The 10108-nt window shown below is 49.9% G+C and overlaps 1 pseudogene; it reads left to right on the top strand.

Annotated features, from left to right (window-relative positions):
- Positions 1-4836: 4836 nt before the first annotated feature.
- Positions 4837-8744, top strand: LOC133051629 (uncharacterized protein CXorf49 homolog; annotated as a pseudogene).
- Positions 8745-10108: the final 1364 nt, after the last annotated feature.

Here is a 10108-nt window from a genome sequence, read left to right as displayed (position 1 = left end):
TTATTGCTAACTCTTTGACGCCATCAGAAGACATTTTGAAAAAAAAAAATTGTTTTGCCCATGATTCGAGGACCCACATGTCTCAACTGATTTTTCCTGCATGGTTCCTGCCCCAGAATCACAGACGTACAGAATATTAGAGCTAGATAATCTCATGTAGAAATCTAACGGATCTACTCCTGAGGGGTGTACAAATGAGGAATCTGAGAGTAGAGGGACAGCCCCATGTCAAGGCCAGCAGACAGTTCAACTATACCTCTTCAGTCCCCACTTTGCTGTTTGTTAGGACAGAAGCACCTCCATCGCCTCACACTCAGAACTCTTGTGGGTGTATGTTGAACTTGGTGCAGCTTCTTCCCAACCTCCTTACTAATTTGAAACAATGAAATCTGCCCCATTTGCTGTCAGTTATAGCTAGAGCCTTGTTCACTCACTTGAGCATCCCAGGAGAAGCACTCCCCTTCACTGCATCCACAGAATCTCTAGTGTTTTGGCGTCACTGTGGATTGCTGACTTAACAGGCCTAACACAAGGCAGAGTAAGGTAGGGCAAGCACTTGATGAGGAATTAGGAGACCTGTCTCTCTCATAACCTGCTGAAAAGCCCTTCCCCTTTCTGAACCTCTTGTTTCTCCATCTGGGAAAAGAGGAAGGTGCCCTAGAACAGAGACTCTCAACCTGGGATCCAAGAACTTCCTGAAATTGTGTGCAAAGTTGTGGGAGGCAATGTATCCAGTCTTCTTGGGAGGGTGTATAGAGCTTCCAATAGATTCTCAAAGGAGTCCTATTATGGGCTGAGTTGTGTTGCCCCCAAATTCCTATCTTAAAGCCCTAACCCTCAATGTGACTGAATTTGGAGATGGAGCCTTTAGGGAGGTAATCAGGGTTAATTGAAGGAGCTGGTAAAGAATCTGCCCGCAATACAGGTTTTGATTCCTGTGTCCGGAAGTACCCCGTGGAGAAGGGATACGCTACCCACTCTAGTATTCTTGGGCTTCCCTGGTGGCTAGATGGTAACGAACCCACCTGCAGTGTGGCACACCTGAGTTCCATCCCTGTGTTGGGAAGTTCTCCTGGAGGAGGGCATGGCAATCCACTCCAGTATTCTTCCCTGGAGAACTCCCATGGACAGGGGAGCTTGGTATTGCCGAAGTTCATGGGGTCACCAAGAGTCAGACGCACAACTGAGTGACCAAGCACAACACACACAGAGGTTGTAAGAGTGGAGCCCTAATCCCAAAGGATCTGGAATCCTTATAAGAGGAGGAGTTACCAGGTCTCTCGCTCTCTCTCTCTTGCCTCCATACACACACAGAGGAAATGTCATGTGAGGAAACAGAGAGAAGGTGGCCCACTTCAATACAACAGGAGTACCTACACCAGGAATTGAACTTGCTGGCACCTTGATCTTGGACTTCTAGTATCCAAAACTATGAGAAACTAAATGTCTTTTGTTTAAGCCATCCAGCCTGTGGTATTTGGTTTTGGCAACTCAAACAGACTAACACAGGGCCCACAACCGAAAAAAGGGTTTAGAGCGACTGGACCCACTGGTTGCCAGAAACCCATCCTGGACATTCATGTTTCAATACAACATTTTTAGGTACTTGCACATTTCTTGAGTTCTTGCTTGGAACCGTGCAGTATATCTTTTATTGCAACATACTTCCTTTTATAATAGTTGCATAACACAGATTTGTATCTATATAAACCCACGGACCAGAGTTTAAATCCTGATTCCACCACCTACTAGATGTTTGACTTTGGACAAGTTATCACTTGTTTGTGCCTCGTATATAAAATAGGGATAAGATTCGTGTCTACCTCACACGGCTGTTGTGAGAATTAAATGACATAATGCATGTAGAGGGCCTAGCACATAGTAAAGTTTCAACAGATATTAGTAGCTTTTATGATGAAAATGTAAGTAGCAGTCAGGTTTTTTTTTGCCCTTATAAACAGCACTGTTGTGAGCGAACTTATTTATACAAAGAGATTTTTTTTCAAAAATACTTACCTAGATTAAGTAAGAGAAAAAGACTAAAGTAATTAAATAAGGGGATATTACAACCAATTGGACAATAGCAAACAGGATTATACAAGAATATTATGAACAACTGTGGCAAGAAATTGGACAACCCAGAAGAAATGAATAAATTCCTAGAAACACACAATCTACCAGAACTGAATCAAGGAGACACAGAAAACCCAACAGACCAATAATGAGATTGAATCAGTAATGACAAACCTCCCCCCCAACACACACACAGAATCAGGAGCTGATAGCTTCACTGGAGAATTCCACCAAACGTTTAAAGAATTAATACCAATCTTTTTCAAATGCTTCCAAAAAATTAAAGAAGAGGGAACACTTCCAAACTCATTTCATGAGGCCAGCATTATCCTGATATCAAAGGCACCAAAAGAAAAGAACCCTACAGGCCACTTTCCCAGACGAATGCAGATGCAAAAATCCCCAACAAAATACTAGCAAAACAATTCAACGGCACATTAGATGGACTATGTGCAATGGTCAAAAGCGACTTATCCCTTGGTTGCAAGGATAGTTTAACATACAAAAATCAATCAATGTAATAAAACACATTAACAGAATGAAAGACAAAAATCACATGATTATCTATATAGATGCATAAAAAATTCAACATTCCTTAACGAAGAAAAACAGTCAACGAACTAGGAGTGGAAAGAAATTACCTCGACAAAATAAAGGCCACAACTAACATCACACTCAGTGATGAAAAACTGAAATCTCTTCTTGTAAGGTAAGGAACAAGGCAAGGAAGCCTGCTCTCACGATTATGTTAGTATTCAACAACTGGAAGTCATAGCCAGAGCTGTCAGGAAAGCAAAAGAAATAAAGGCATCCAAATCAGAGACAGATAAAATTATCTCTGTTGACGACAGCATGATTTTGTACATGCAAAACTCAAAAGATTACACGGAACCATACACACACACAAATGCACACAACTGGTAGAACTAATAAACAAATTCAACAAAGTTGTGGGACACAAAATCCAAAAACAAAATTAAGTTGTATTACTATACACTAACAAGAACAGTTTGAAAAGGAAATTAAGAAAACAATTCCATACATTAGCAGCAAAAAGGATAAAATACTGAGGAATAAACTCAAGCAAGGAATCAAAAGACTTGTACACTGCAAACTACAAAACATTGCTGAAAGAAACTAAAAAAGACACAAATAAATGGAAAGGCATCTGTCTGCACAGACCAGAATACTAAATATTGTTATAGTGCATGCTACCTGAGGTGTTTAATTTTATGTGTCAGCTTGACTGGTCCACAGAGTGCCTAGATATTTAGTCAAACATTATTCTGGGTGTTTCTGTAGAGTGCTTTTCCATGAGATTAACATTTAAATCAGTCAACTGGATAAAACACATTTCCCCCTGATAATGTGGGCGGGCTTTACCTAATCAGTTAATAGTCTGACTAAAACAAAAAAGCAACCTTTCCACATGTAAGAGAATTCCTCCTGCATGAAAGCCTTTGGATCTGGGACATCAGCTTCTTTTCCTGCCTTTAGACCCAAACTGAAATATTAACTCTACTGGTTTGGTTCTTAGGCCTTCTAACCTGGACTAGAGCTAAACCACTGGCTCCTCTGGGTCTCCAGCTAGCCAACTCACCCTCTAGATCTTGGGACTTACCACCCGCTTTAATTGAATGAGTCAATTCTTTTACACACACACACACACACACACACACACACACACACACACACACACACACTCCACTGGATCTGTTCTTGTAACACACTACCCAGAGTGATCTACAGATCCAATGCAAACCCTATCAAAATCGCAATAGCTTGCTTTACAGAAATAGAGAAACTCAGCCTAAAATTTAAGTAGAATCTAAAGAGAACCTTAATAGGGAAAACAATTTGGACAAAGAAAAAGTAGAGAACTGACACTTCCTGATTTCAAAATATTACAAACCTACACTAATGAAAACTGTGTGTTACTGCCATAATAACAAATAGACCAATGGAGTAAAATAGAGATCTTAGAAATAAACGCTCACTTTTAGAAGACGTGCCACGCAGTGGACTTCCTGATAGAGGGGAAAACATAGCTTTTTTAGATCTTTGGATCAAAGCAAGGACTCTGGAGTCAGATTGCTTGGCTTCAATTCTACCACTGATCCCCAAGGGCCAAATGACCGTGGGCCAGTGGCTGAACCTCTCAGTACCTGTTTCCTCACCTGTAAGAGGCTGGTAATCATTAGTACTACAGTGCTGGGAGTGTCACAAGGAAGCATTACTATTTACGAACAGCACTTAGAAGAGTGCTGGGCATGCGGTCTCTGCTGTATAAGTTGCTTTTCATAGATTCTGCCAAATTACCTCCCAAATGGATTTCTTGCACCACCGCCACAGAGGTTTGCCCCTAAACTCTCCCACTCTCGGAATGGTTAAGCACTTGGAAGAGGTGGGACAAGAGGCTTGACAGAGGTATACTCACAGATCACCTTCACCCGCCAACTGGCCAACTGCCGGGATGGCTCTTGGGATTGGCAGCAAGCCAGAGGAGGCCCTCGACCCCATTGGTTACACCTCGAGGGGACAACCAAACAAGGCGCGTGCTGGTTGGCAGGAACCGGACCAATGAGGAGGCGGCAGGGCTGGCGCGCTGAAAACCTCGCGTCATTTGTGGCCATCTCCTGCGTGCTTGACGGCGAGCTCCAGACGCCACCCACCACATTTGCCCTGGCCACCACCATCGCTGCCACCGCGACCCGGTTCATAAATCATCGCTGCCCCAGGTCCCGCAGCCACCCAGATCGCGACATGAGCTCCCCAGATGATGAGGTGTCTGTTTCGGGAGTGGGATTCGGCTCAGAGCAGGGAGAGCAGACCAGCGGCCTTGAGGCCAGCTCCACAGCCCCGCGGGGACCCGGTCCCGGCCCCGAGCCAGGGGCACCGCAAAGCAGCGAGGGTGAGGGCGGAAATGGCTTCCCAGACCCCGAGGGCTTCAAGTCAGAGCGGGAGGTGCTGGAAGCGGGAGGGCCGGTGCTGCGGGGCCGGGAAGGCCGGCCTGGCTCCCCGGCTGACGACCAGGGGGACGCCCTGCAGCTGGCTGACAAGTCAGTGGCGGCCATCCTGCAGCAGCTGACCGACCTGAGCGTTCTGAACACCCGCAGATACCTTTTCCAGGGGAGCTACGTGGTCGGCGAAGTGTCTGCCTTCTGGGACCTCAAGGCGTGTCCCCCCAGTCGAGGCGGTGCCCCCCAGAGGTGTGGGGAAACTGCACAGGCTGGTGCCGTCCCTCTCCAGGTTGCCGGGCCCAAGGCGGACCGGGCCTGGGGGAATGCTAAGAGAGGCACTAAGAGTAGGTTGAACATGGCTGTGGATCGCCAGTGGCCTCGCTCAGAAAGCCCAGCCAGGCTGCTGCCCAACCCCGAGTCCTCCGATGTGTTCGGTGAGAGATAGCTGATGAGGGTGAGCATTTATCCCAAAGACGGAGGCCAGGCGAAGCTAAACAGACCCGAGGATCCCGGGAACACACCCAGACGCTTGAATGTTCTCGGCAGGGAGAATCTCCATAATGTGCCAGGCCATTGCCTGTCCTTGGCTCCACGAGGGTTAATTTCAATTGAGGGCAGGCAGGGCGATGCAGAGCGGGATGACGCCTCTCCCCCTAAAAAAATGCAGAGCGTGCTCTGGGTGACAGGGAGCAGCCTGCCCAGCTACCCGGGAGTAGCAGTAGCATCAGCTACTGCAGCTGCCGCTACAGGCAGCAGGCCGCGGCCCACTCCTTGGAGGAAGGGGGTCCAGGAGAAGAAATCCCTTGGGGGCGTCTCCAAACCTGCCTTGGGGAGAACCTTCCCTTCCTGGGGGCAGGGAATCTCGGCCACTCCCCTGGAACTGGCCACCTTCCCCCCAATCTCCAGCATCCCGCTGCTCGGGAGGTCCAAGAAGTATGCCTTGATCCCTTGGGGGGCGGAAGAGTCCAAGCACACCTTCGCTGGGAAGAAACCCGTGACTAGGCGGGCCTGGGAGTCGGTGGCAGTAATGGTGGTGTCTGGAGAAGACAACAACCCAAATAGAGACCCATTCACAAAGGGCCAAGTGAGTAGGCCAGGCCCCTCCTCTCTCCCCACTCTTATGCCTCCTACCCTCCCCAGGGCACAGGTCTTCACCCCTTGTCCCTCTCTCTATCCCTCAGGGGTCTTCATTGGGTGGCCCTCGGTCACTGGGTCATTAGGATGCCATTGGGGTCCTTTTACTAGGGACAAACGTTAAGGTAGCACTTTGGGTGTGCTGGACTCAGTTCTCCACCCTTGGCCGGTTTCCAGCCTCCTCCACCAGGCTGCCGCTGGAGTGGAAGGGAGAGCTGGTAGCTGAATGGATTTGAGGGGACCCCCTAAAAGCTTCACAGAGCTTCGGTGTTTAGACGCATCACTTTCTTGAATCCTACTTCGTAGCTATTCCCCAAACCTTCCTTGCAGGGGCCCCAGGTTTTCTCAGTGCCACACTGCTGTCCCCAGCTCAGCTCTGCCTGCTGGCCTGGGGCTGACTGACAAGAGAATGTGCTAAAGAGATCAGCCTTTCAATTCTCTTTCCAATTCCCTGCCTCAGCTCGGTCTTGAATCACATGAGCTCTCACACACACAGACATAGACATATAAATGCACTGGTACACAAACGTGCATGCATACACACATCCTTACTCCAGATCAGTGAGAAATCTTTGTTTTTAGCTGACCACTGACAGGCCATGGTCATCTTGTCCATTGGTGCATCATGGAGAACCCAGCGGCACCAACCTCAACATCAGAGGCACACAGGATTCAGGAAACTCAGAGCCCGTGGCCATGAACAAGGGAGAAGTCAGGCCCAGAGGGCCTGGCCCCTCAGGTGAGTGTCCTGGGTTTTGATTTGGGAAGAGGGGGCCAGGGGTGAGGGCAGAAACCTCTATCTCTGACTCTTTCTCTCTCATCTGGGGGCTCAGCCTTGCTCCCAGTCCACTTCTCCCATGAGAAACAGGGTGTCACCAGGGCTGGACCTGGCTCCATCACCTTCTGTGTGGGATTTGTTTGACAGGGGTGATCGGTGGCAGTGCCCCAGCAGCTACTCTGGGCGTCGACCTGTATGCTAATAGCCTTTTCTGTGAAGTGCTGTTTGCCCACATTGGTCTCCCAGGTGCTGGCTGTGGCTGCTGCTCTGGGAGACTCGAACCCAGAACCACAGTCTTTGGTGACCATTGTGGTGAAATCGCTGCCCCTGAGGAATAGGAGGGGCAGGCCCAGAGAGAAGGTTCGGGCTGCCTGCCAGGCAGAGCAGGGGACGCCTAATGCTAGCAGAGGGTGGTACTGCCTCACTTCACATTAGACCCGGCCTGGGCCTTTCCACCTCACCGGGTACCTGAGAAGCTGGATTGTGTGTCCTTTCCCTGTCAGGTGACCAGGAACCAACTGACCATCCCCCAAGACTGAAAAGTCAGCCGCAGCCACCCGGAAGGCAGGGCTGTCCTCGGGTAAAGCTTCTTCTGGCTCCTGGGTATGCACACGCAAACCCCATGGTGGGATCTGGGTCCAAGTGCAGCTGACATGTGTGGGCCCCCCACCCCCATCCCATCCCGCACCGCAGGGAGGGAGCCCATCTCGTTTCCACTGAGGAACGTCTTTTGCTTGCCAGTCTAGACACCTGGCTTTGGGATGGATGGCCCGGGGGAGAGGAGAGGGGAGGTGGGTGTATACTAACCATTTCTCTTCCTCCTGTGTCTGTTGGCCTAGTGTCTGGTGCTACAGAGAGAAATAGATGACCTTAAGGAGCAACTTGGTATGAGGAACCAGGGACAGAGAGACGCGGGTTTTTAGTGCAGAATCGGGTGGGCCCGTGGGGTGAGGTGGGCTGCAGGTGCAGGGGGCCATGGTCAGCATTCCTGTGGGGAGGAGAACCTATCAAGCCTGTCCCTGGAGCATGTGGTGCATATTCAACTGGGCGTGTGGACAAATCGCAAAGTACTGTGTGGACTGCATGCACACTCTGCCAGCCAGACGAGTCCTAGACAGCTCCTGATAGGACTTGTAGAGATGCCTTGTTGATCTGGTGTGGCCTCTAAGGGTCTTGTTGGATTGTTTGCGAGACAATTTTTGTAAGGTTTGGGCGTGGCCCTGAGCTTGAGAGCTGCCGGCACATTATGTTTCCTTTTAGGAAATGGCTCCACATTTAATTCCGGGAGTGGGGAGTGATCAGGCCCAGAGCCCTTTGCATCGGGGCTGGGGGTATGTGGGTTTCAGGTTGCAGGGCTAGGTGGTTCCCCACGGGGACAGGGGTTCAGGCTTCTATGTCTGTCTGTCTGGAGCACCTGTTTATGCCTCTCCCTGTTGCAGCCTCCAAGTGGTACCTGGCTGACAAATTCCAGATTGTTTGAAGTGAGTGTTACACACTGCATACCCCTTCCCACAACATTGGCTGTTGAGCAGGACTGTGGGCTGGCCCTGGCTTGAGGCTCTTCCCTGACTCTGCTGTTTTACAGGTTGAGCTCAATATCTTCCCGCAAGAGGAGCAGCTGTTACTTCTGGGGCCTGCGAGCTGCGGCCAAGCTTGTTGCCTCTCGTTCTGCCTCCACCAGGGCATACTCTGCCCCTTGTTTTGCCCCCTCTCTAACCCAGTGTCACAGCATTGTTTGATTAAAGGACTTCTCATGTTCTGTGTTCTTCCCTGTCTCTGGGGGGTAGGGGTTAAGGGAGTGGGAGGATGCCTGCTGGGGAGCTGTTCCACATCAGAACATTTTCCAGAATAGTACCTCTGGAATCTGTGTTGGGGACTCTGGGTCAGCCTCTGCTACCATCCAGGCCATCAGACAAGCGGAGCCCCCCAGTCTGTGTTCTGTGTTGGCTCTGTCTGGCCACATTGGCATGTCCTCGCTTTTCCCTGAAGGCCTTCTTCTGGTTCTCTAAACACCCTCCTCTGGGGTTTAGCAGTTTCCATTCATTGCTGCCATTCTGCCTCCCTGTCAGAAGGAACTCATGACGCCCTTACAGAGCTCCAGTCTTTCACCCTTCCCTCACTGCACTCGCTGTCCTGCTTACCCTGACCCCTCTGGTTTCCTGTCAGAGCACCCTCGATCCCTCCCCTGGCTTGCCATCGATGACCTTGCCTGCATGTTTACTTAAGCAGGTGGCAGGTGGTAACAGGCACAGGTTTGCTCATCTTCCCCCTTCCTGGGCCCTATCCTCTCAGTGGAACCCTACCCCACCCCCCGGTGCCAGCTTGGAAGCAGGAACCTGCATACTCTCCCCCTCTCCTGTTTAGCACTCACCCCTGAGACTCAGGCACCAAAACTTTTGCTCCCACTTCCTCGGGTTCAGTAAAGGGCATGAGAATGAATCTTGGACCCAGCGAACTGGGGAGCAGGAGTGAAGGTATAGGGAACACAGGAGAAAAGCTCAGGTTAGTTGCTGAGCTGGAAGTCAGGAGAGGCGTCTGGTGCCAATCTGGGGCAGAGTGCACCCTGACAGCTAGAGATGGATGGTCCAGTCCTTGGAGCTTTCATATCCTCTTTGCCCTAGCCAGGTGACCAGCCTACACTCCTGCAGCCTGGATGTCTCTCTGCCCTTGAGTGGAAAGGGGCCTGTCAGGCTCTATGACAAGTATGGTTGGTAAGTCTGTGTTGTTACAGGGTCTCCATCAAATACTGTTCCATCAGCCCCATGACATAGATTTTCCTGCAAATGCTATTTCCCGGAGTGTCCCAGCTCAGTCTCCCAGACTACTTGTTACGGCACCCAAGACAGAGTGAAATCTATGTTCAATTTCCGCCCCCCCCACCCTGAAGTTTGGGCAGGACTTCCTTCTCTCAGCTAAGACCCCAGGGCTGTGTCAGCCTGCGACTCAGAGGGACACATTTGTATTTGAGTGAAGTGAGGGTAGGTTCTGCCTGACTCCCTTCCTGAAAGACCATGGTTTTATTTCACAAAAGAGGGTATGATGGTGGGTAGCACATTCAAAGCTTGTGCCTGGGCATCTCTCTGTGTGAATAAAAGTCATCAGGGATAATGCCCCTTGAGGCAGAAAGATGTGATTCAGGCAGTAATGGAAGTAGAGACTGGTC

The sequence above is a fragment of the Dama dama genome, chromosome X (genome assembly GCF_033118175.1).
Source record: "Dama dama isolate Ldn47 chromosome X, ASM3311817v1, whole genome shotgun sequence".
Classification (NCBI taxonomy): domain Eukaryota; kingdom Metazoa; phylum Chordata; class Mammalia; order Artiodactyla; family Cervidae; genus Dama; species Dama dama.
The sequence above is the reverse complement of the archived record's forward strand: the minus strand, read 5'-3'. Positions and strand labels throughout refer to the sequence as shown.